The 9,181-nt window shown below is 36.9% G+C and overlaps 1 protein-coding gene across 7 annotated transcripts in view; it reads left to right on the top strand.

Annotated features, from left to right (window-relative positions):
• LOC108969624 (collagen alpha-1(XVIII) chain) overlaps positions 1–9,181 on the top strand; it is a 396,591-nt gene that overhangs the window by 248,023 nt on the left and 139,387 nt on the right. The window lies entirely within an intron of this gene.

Raw genomic sequence — 9,181 nt, 5'->3', positions numbered from 1 at the left:
ATTTAAACTTCTACTAATAATAAAATTTTAAAAATTCATAAAAAATTAAGTTGTTTTTTCAATTAAAAAAAACTTATTGTCAGGGTGAAAAAAATCCTTCAATGTCAAGCTAATATGATCAAGGCAGCTTTAAAAAACACTTTGAAATTTTTGAAAAGAAAAATTTGGAAACTTTTCATAATTTTTGGAATCTATTTTATCGATTGCAAAAGAGCTTTGTAGCCAGAAATGGTGTCGACTTTTACAAAAATATTAAATACTAGATTAATCTATAAAAATTAAGCATAACACTGACAAATTCAGCTTCGATTCAGCGAAGTTCATAATTTTCTTCGCTTTCCTAACTTGCGTTAAAAATGTTTTCACAAACCCCATTTTCAATTGCCAATATGCATGAGTCGTCTGAGCAATTCTCAAGCGCCATTAATATTTGATCGGCTTTGTGCTTAACCTCACTTATGGAAAAAAATAATAAATTTTTGCACAATTTGTCAACATATTTTCACAACTCATTTGTACTGAGTTCACAAAAAACACAAATTATTATATAAAAGAAGAAAAAATGCGTTTTTAATGCGGCATAAATTATATCACATTGCAGCGTTTTCCAGTGCAATTTGTGCAAATTAAGATAACGGCGCTGAAAAATTCGCAGCAAATAAGCGGCTTTATGTATAAATAATGCAATTAAAACACAATTGAAGCGCTGCCGTAAATAGCTGCTCACATCATAATTAAATAATGGAAATGCGGCACTTCATCGATTACACTTTTTGCGCTAACTGTTGCGTGTATTGTGTATTTGTCGCATTTGATTTAGCACACACACATGCAAACAGTCTTTTTGTAAATGAAGCCTTATTGCATTTGGGAAAAAACGTCAATTGCTTTGCATAAATAATAGTTTAATGGCTAACATGACGGAGACAACTTAAAAGCAAATAAWAATTACAGTTTAAAGCTTTTAATATAAATGCTTTATTGCCAAAGTTATTTATATAAACAAATTACTCCACAGATATGTAGAATTATTTATGCACACAGATATTAAAACTTAACCGAGGTTACACACGGAAAAAGCGATTATTTACATTTGCTTGAAATTACAAATGAAATTTTTAAACAACTTAACAAAGCAATCTAATTAATGAGCGGCAAAAAACGTGGTAATTTATGCATCATTGAAACCATAGCGAGATGGGAGATATTATGTAATATTGCTTTCGACAAATATTGATTTATTTGCGGCTTAGATATCTGTTCTTTCACATGCCTGTGGCACTGCAATGTAAACACAATACTATTTTTAATACTTCTGCAGCAAGTTGCTACAGAGCTTTAGAGTTTTGTTCACCTTACGGTTGCACCTAGTAGCTAAAACTAAGCGAGATAGGTATAGATATATGCGTATATAAATGATCGGGATGACGACAAAAGTTGGAATCCGTGCTGAAAACTTGGCAGCCATACGTGCAGCGGTACCATTAAAACTACATAAAGCTCGATAAAGCAATAACGAAATACGCAGAGACGTTGAATTTATCCTTGATTTGATAAGAGAGGGCTTTATACAAGTCAGTTAAAAATTTTAAAACAGAGTGGGTAAAATCACATTTTAGCTTAGGATTTTCTCGAGCGATTTCTGCCAAATTTGGTACATAATATTTGTGTATGTTTCTTATTTCACTCATTGAAATCGGACTGCAAGCACGCCTACTTCCCATTGACATTGCAGGATGCAAAAGATTTAACCCAAGCAAAACAAATTTTTGTTCATTTCGTCATAGCTACTCTTAGTGGCCTTCGATCTGCTAATCTCCAATCTTATCTCAATATCTCTCTCACTTTGTTTTGCGATATTATGACCCCAGGCCAATATTTTTTAAACAAATTTCTCAAAGMTGGTACTTTTTTAATCTAACAATTTTATTCCTCTGTTCAATTTTTGTCTAATTAGTACAGTTGCTACTATTATGACGACACATCAGAACTTTCATTGAGTCATTCAAAACCAAGTGCTACAAAACATCCATCATTTCTGGCTGTATAATAAAACTATTTAATTATAACTAAAAGAATTTTTGGCTGAAATAGTACTTAATTCAATTACTGCAATTATCTCATAAAAKATATTCAAAGCGCACATGAAACACATTTAAATATTAGACACACACAGACACCTAAATAAATGTATATTTGTTTGCCATCATATACAAATAGTTAGGTTTTTCACAAGCATTTTAGATTTGAACCAAGCCCACCTTTGGATAGCGTTTGAAGCTGATTTGTCCTTTATAACCACAAGTTGATTCAAAGAGCCGTCATTCAAGCGCTCAGTCACTCATGCATTCATTACAACACGAAAGCTGCCGACACATCACGACAAATTCAACAAGCAAATGCCTAAAACAAATCAGATAAAAAGCCATGAGAAAAACGAAAATAGTAAAGGAAGGGGTGAAACACAAAAACACAGATGATTTCGTGTGGTGTTGAAGGCTTTGGCGTAGCACAACCACAGCGTGTCTGACATATGTATATGCCCACTCCAACACAGGTGCACGACGCGTTTGAGCGTCTGCTTTTAATGTGAATAAATCCGCATCGCTGTCGACACGGTTTGCCGTAGCAAAACAAATGCGGTTAGTTGACAGCATTATTGTGAATGCGAATGCGAAAGCGAACACGAATTGGCGGAACGAAGGTCATTGTGTCGGTGCGCAGTAAAAATACGACAATAACATACACAGTGACTGCCGTTGCACAAGGGGAGTAGACCGARTTGTAGTGAATGACTCGTAATTTAATGTTACGTATACGCCATGTAGCACCCSAAGCCTACAAACCGCTAAGCAAACAGGTGGGGTGTGATGGGCACATGATTGCACTTCTGTTGTCACGTTTTTGTTGTTGTTATACCTTATTGTTGTTACTATTGGTGTTTCTGTTGTTGTTATTATTGTTGTAGTGTTAGTGCTAGTGCTGCTTATTGAGGTGCGAGTGCTCTCTTGCTCGCCTTTGTTTTGTCGCGACACGAGCGCGTGTTGTAGAGCAATTCCGTTGGATTAAACGCTGTTTACAAATGCTATTAATTTAGTATTACGCCGCTGAAAGCGACAACAGCAAGCGGCAGTAAACAACAACCAAAGTAAATAGAGAACAATGCGTCGGGTGGTGGTGGCATAGCAGCCAGATATGGTGTTATCACCAGCAACGTGACATTACTGGTGTCAGAACATTAGCAGCAGCGGCAGCTATAGCGTCAGCACTAAACTAGTCTCTTTCGGCTGAAAATGCGACAACACAATCACAGCTAATACAAATCTGCCGGCGTTGTTGTTGTTGTGTGGTGTTAAAGCATTTCGAGCAGCAAACAGTACAGGAAGCAGACGTGTTGTAGGTAGTTAGTCGCACAGCAGCTTGTTATTAGAACATCACACCAGTTCGTTGCAGTGTCGTGCTGGCTCAATCATTCATCCATTCATTCATTAGCACCAAATGCCAGCTGCAAGCCGGCTGTTTGACTTAGCAGGCATATGTCATCATTAGGGCGCGTTTATGTGTATGGATGGGTGTAGGTGTTTCCTGTACAGGATGCTGTGTGGTTTATTGAGATATTTTGCACTGTGCAGCGTGTTGCATAAACAACCAATCATGGCGGCATCAACAAGCTACTAACTAYGCAAACAGTTGCCAACACAACGCGTGAAACTAAACACACACACGTACATATAAGTCTACTTGAAAATACTGCTGCTTTGTGTACTTTCAGTTTCATTTACTCTAATCACTGTGTGGCAAGGAGTGCTTTATTGCTGAAGSCTTATCCTCGATGTGATTTGAAACTCTGTGGGCTCGCTATTTCTACAATGAGTTTTTACATAATTTCTTCAAATGAATACAACCTTCTCAAAAATATTTGGGTTACAACATTTGAATGCATTCTACTGAAAGTTTTATTATATCTTCCGGATCTCATAGCAAACTAACTGAATTTAAACCCCAAATGAACCACAAATGTAATTTTTTTCTGTGTTTGCTTGGCAACTTATAAAGGCGTGAACAGAAATTTGGCAACCACAAAAGAATTTCACACCTGCGCGCTTCTAAATGCCGCTATTAAGCGGTTTTTATGCAGTTTGAGCACAAGCCTAGTGTGTGTTTAGAACTTTTCGTAATGCTATCCTTTCAACAATAGCGAATTAAGCTGAGGGTGCTTTGTACAACATGACCCAATTCATTTGAGCAAGTAAATTGAGCAGAGCAGCTCATTTTCATTGTTTTGCTGTGTTTTGGGAGTGTGGAAAATTAAAAGTTGGCGTAAACTTTTTCACCTATGTTTTTATTCGACCGCAATTAACCCTTTCGAACAAATGAACTTGCAGAGRAAAGCTTTGTTTGTATGTATCGGAGTGCAAACATGTATTATTATATTAGAACACCGTACTTGTTCTGTGAAATTTTCTGTTTAGTGTGAGTGATGCTTATGCAAGCCTGTAACCAATCAAAGGTGATGTATTCTGAAATTTCATCCAAGTACGTCTGGGTGAAGAAATGTTATTTAAGCCGCACTCATTTAATTTCCTTCTTACTTAAGTCCCTAACAATGTCGGTACAGATAAAAGAATACTAAGTAGTTTGGCAGCAAGAAAAATAGTATTTCCAAGTCGAAATTAATATCTGTTTTGAGCTCCGCACAAAACTAATTAGTTCTTAAATCTATCAAGTAGGTAATTAGCGTTTGGAGTGGAAGTAGGGAAGAGATCGTTCTATATAAAGTAATTTTATTTCGTCGCTCCTATTACGTGACTATTTCTAATATGATATAAGGTACAAAACGAACTTGCTGGCATTTACTTGATACGTTACATTTTTGCTTTGATATGAATCAAGCGTATAAGKAACATACACATATTCCTTCAACCTTTCGTTAGCCTTATTCATTATTAAAATGAAATTACTTAATTTTGTCGTTTTATACTCTCGCAACAAAGTTGCTAAAGAGAGTATTAAGTTTTGTTCACATAACGGTTGTTTGTAAGTCCTAAAACTAAAAGAGTCAGATATAGGGTTATATATRCCAAAGTGATCAGGGTGACGAGTAGAGTTGAAATCCGGATGTCTGCCTGTCCGTCCGTCCGTTTGTCCGTCCGTCCGTGCAAGCTGCAACTTGAGTAAAAATTGAGATATCATGATGAAACTTGGTACACGTATTTCTTGGCTTCATAAGAAGGTTAAGTTCGTAGATGGGCAAAATCGGCCCACTGCCACGCCCACAAAATGGCGGAAACCGAAAACCTATAAAGTGTCATAGCTAAGCCATAAATAAAGCTATTAAAATGAAATTTGGCACAAAGGATCGCATTAGGGAGGGGCATATTTGGACGTAATTTTTTTGGAAAAGTGGGCGTGGCCCCGCCCCCTACTAAGTTTTTTGTACATATCTCGGAAAATACTATAGCTATGTCAACCAAACTCTACAGAGTTGTTTCATTCAGGCATTTCCACATACAGTTCAAAAATKGAAGAAATCGGATAATAACCACTCCCACCTCCCATAGTGACTAACAAAACATTTCAGAAACACTAAATTTCACGGAAGAAATATCAGAAAGAAGCTGCACCCAGGCTTTCTTTAAAAATTGAAAATGGGCGTGGCGTGGCCCACTTATGGACCAAAAACCATATCTCAGGAACTACTCAACCGATTTCAATGAAATTCGTTACATAATAGTTTYTTAACACCCTGATCACATGTACGAAATATRRGTGAAAACGGTTCACAACCACGCCTTCTTCCAATATAACGCTATTTTGAACTCCATCTGATGCCTTCTCTGTATGATATATACATTAGGAACCAATGATGATAGCGRAATAAAACTTTACACAAATACGGTATTTGATGCGAGAGTATAAAATGTTCGRTGACACCCGAACTTAGCCCTTCCTTAATTGTTATTCTAAGTTCTRTGTTGAAATCGAGCCACACACAGTTAGATGTAAGTATCGTATGGTTTTCGGGTATAATRGACACACAACATCGGGCGGAAAAAGTGGTAGAGGAAAGAGGCAAGGTCTGAGCTATATGATGGGTGAGGCGAAACTKCCTAAGCGTTTTTTCCAGATAGTTTAAAACTGGTCTTGCAACGTGAGTCTGAGTGTTGTCACAATCTAAAAAGATTGACTCGTGATGTTGTCGATAATGTTCCTCATTAATGGTGTTACACGGTTGTGGAAGCTCATAATACAATACGCTATAACAAAATACGGTACGTTAATTTCACGTCATAATTATTACAATCTTTTCGTCGACTTGGCTGGTTGACCCGGTACCAATATAAGTATTTGCACTTAACATTGTGGTAATGGACCCATTTCTCACSACTTTCCAAAATCCGATGCAAGTGTGTTCTTTCATTGCGTTCAAACAGAATTTCTGGTGTTCAACTTATTTAATGTGTCACACTTATAATTTAAAGTCAGATAAAATGCTTTCCTTATACTGGTACTATTGCGTGCTAGAAATTGGCTGAATCGGCTCAATACTTCCCTTAGCCTCCACATACTGAATTGTAATTCTAATTATTGAACTTCTGCGTGATTTTATATGGCATACATCAGCCGACACGTGAGCTATAAAAATAAAGGAGCGTGTTTTACTGATAATAATGTACCTTTGTGACTAAAATGGATAACAAACACATAATTTCCGGGTGGCTTTACTCAATATGATTGGATACCTTAATGAATCCCAGAACATATTTTATTAGTATGTGGTATGTTAACAGTATGCAGTGTTGCCAAATATAAATAAAATCGGACCGATACGTGCAAATCTATAGTGATTTTCGGTTTTATAATTTTTCTAAATATGTTACATATATATATATTATAGCCATTCCTGACTTGTTAACTACATATTATTTCGCAATAAAACCATTAAGCAGATATACCCATATCATGCATATACATGAAAGCTGTACAGTCACTTCTTCATATCAACTTTAACTCTGTCAATTTGGACATCAAAAAATGTAATTTAATAAGTAATTCCTCAAGGTTTCTATCACAGACCTACTGCCCACTTATGAACAGTTGAAGCGCTTTCATTACTGGACTGTTGCAAGCACTCACGACGGTCTGAGCAGCTCGTTAGCATTAACGATGTACGCAAATAAATTTACAGATATTCAGAGTAAACATATTTTCGAGCATTTAAGTGAGCCTGCGAATGTGTTTGAAGCACGTATATTCGACTTGGTTTAAAAGTAAACAGTGCCCGATACACWCCAAATGGTTGGTCAGCAAACAAGTACACACACACAAACTAGGCAACACTCATTACAACCATACTTCACTTACTTTGCTAAAAAGTTAAATTACAAATATTCGTGTGTGTGTGTGTGTGTGTGTGAGCTGGTCGCTGGCAAGGCCCAAATGAAGCTAGGCAAGTATGCGAGTAGCCTTTGGCAAAAGGATAAATAGAAATTTTCAACTTTGTAAATAAACGATGTAAATATTTGTGTTTAACATGCCCACACACACACACACGCATATATGTATATGTATACATACATATATGTGCATCGGTACTCTGTTTACTTACGTAACTGTGCGCAAAGCATGCGAAGCGTTAGTGAGAGAAAAGAATTTTAAGGTTGCGCCGAGCCACCGAACATAAAGTATGCAAAGCTCTCKAGCGGCGCACACACACACACGTACATGTATTTAGTAAAATAGCCACACTCTTTCGCTTTACTTGCTCGCAGTCGGGYTTGCTGCCTTGCACCTTTCCTCAGTAAGCCATGTGACAGTTGCRTTGGCATCTGTAGCATATTTTCCGGCGCTCAAAGCCGCTTTGCGCTTAGCCATGTCGCCTGGGTATGCCTTGTCACTTTCATTTAATTCTGCAATGTGCATGTGTGGGTATGTGCCTTAAATGTTCTACTTACAAAAAATGCAGGCTTTGTCAGCGAGTCGCGGCTGAAAGTGAAAACCAGAGAAAAATGCTAGAATTAAAGAAAGCAAAAAAGTGGCACAGTTCCGAGCAGAAAGTACAAAAACGGCGAGTTTTCAACGCAGMTTGTTGGCATTTTGCACTCACGCACACTCACAGCTGGCTCCAACCAAGTAAATACGCGCTCACACGCAGCTTTGGTGTGTGAGTRTAAAATTTTACAACTTCCATGTGTGTTAGTGTGCTGAAAGTGAAAGCACTTAAGTAAACAAAGGTTGCGGGCAAAACGYTCAGTGGGCTTGGATAGCTACTGYCATTGTAGTTGTAGTTGTACACTGGCATAACTCTGCAGTAAACCTAACTGTCCCGGGAATAAAGTGGAGACTATTAAAATTATGGCGAAATTTAGACAGGTTTTATACATACATATACACGAAACSTTTAGGGGATTCCGATTAAATATATGCAATTATTATACTCTCGAACAGAGGCACATTTAGGCAAAGTTTTCTTTAATTTGGACTAGTACCACAACTCTAAATTTCAAAATTAAAAACTGTGTTATAAATATCCCAAGCTGAATACCGAACTTGAGTCGGAAGAAAACTTGTTAAAAAATAGTTTATTWAGATTATAGCCGATCTATTTCGTAKAAAAAATRTRTGCAGTGAATACCGCGATATCATATTAAAGTTTTGCTTAAATCTTTAACGACGTCCACCTCTAACAGATGGCAGAACATCTCTTATGAATGGACTCAACAGAATATTTGGTGTATTAAAAGAGACGCTTACTGATCCATAAGAGGTTAGTTTAGTTTAGGGTTAAAAGCTTATCCCTCAAATGGCGGAGGATTACACATAGACTTTAATGCACAATCCTGTGTGACGCCAGATGGAAAATTCTTAAAATTGGGAACTAACTCTTGACTATGCCCAATAGTAACACCCAATATTTCTTCCCATATATATATTTCGATAGCCCTTCAGTCTAAAATCTAATATATGASATCTAAAAATATGAGTTCAGAGAAGGATTATTCTTGACCTGCCAAAGGCATCCATCTCATTTTCCAGAAACCGTTAAAATTTTCCATCTTATAGGATGAGTCACGATCGACCAGTGTTTAGTTAGAGCTCCTACAACTGGAAGGTGGACCATTAGAAAAATCGAAATCGARTTCTATGGTTTTCAACAAAATATGAACAAACATCTTGTATA

The sequence above is a fragment of the Bactrocera latifrons genome, unplaced genomic scaffold, assembly GCF_001853355.1.
Source record: "Bactrocera latifrons isolate USDA-ARS-PBARC rearing strain unplaced genomic scaffold, ASM185335v1 scaffold_26, whole genome shotgun sequence".
NCBI classification, from domain to species: Eukaryota; Metazoa; Arthropoda; class Insecta; order Diptera; family Tephritidae; genus Bactrocera; species Bactrocera latifrons.
Note: the sequence above shows the minus strand (reverse complement) of the source record. Positions and strands in the feature narration are given on the sequence as shown.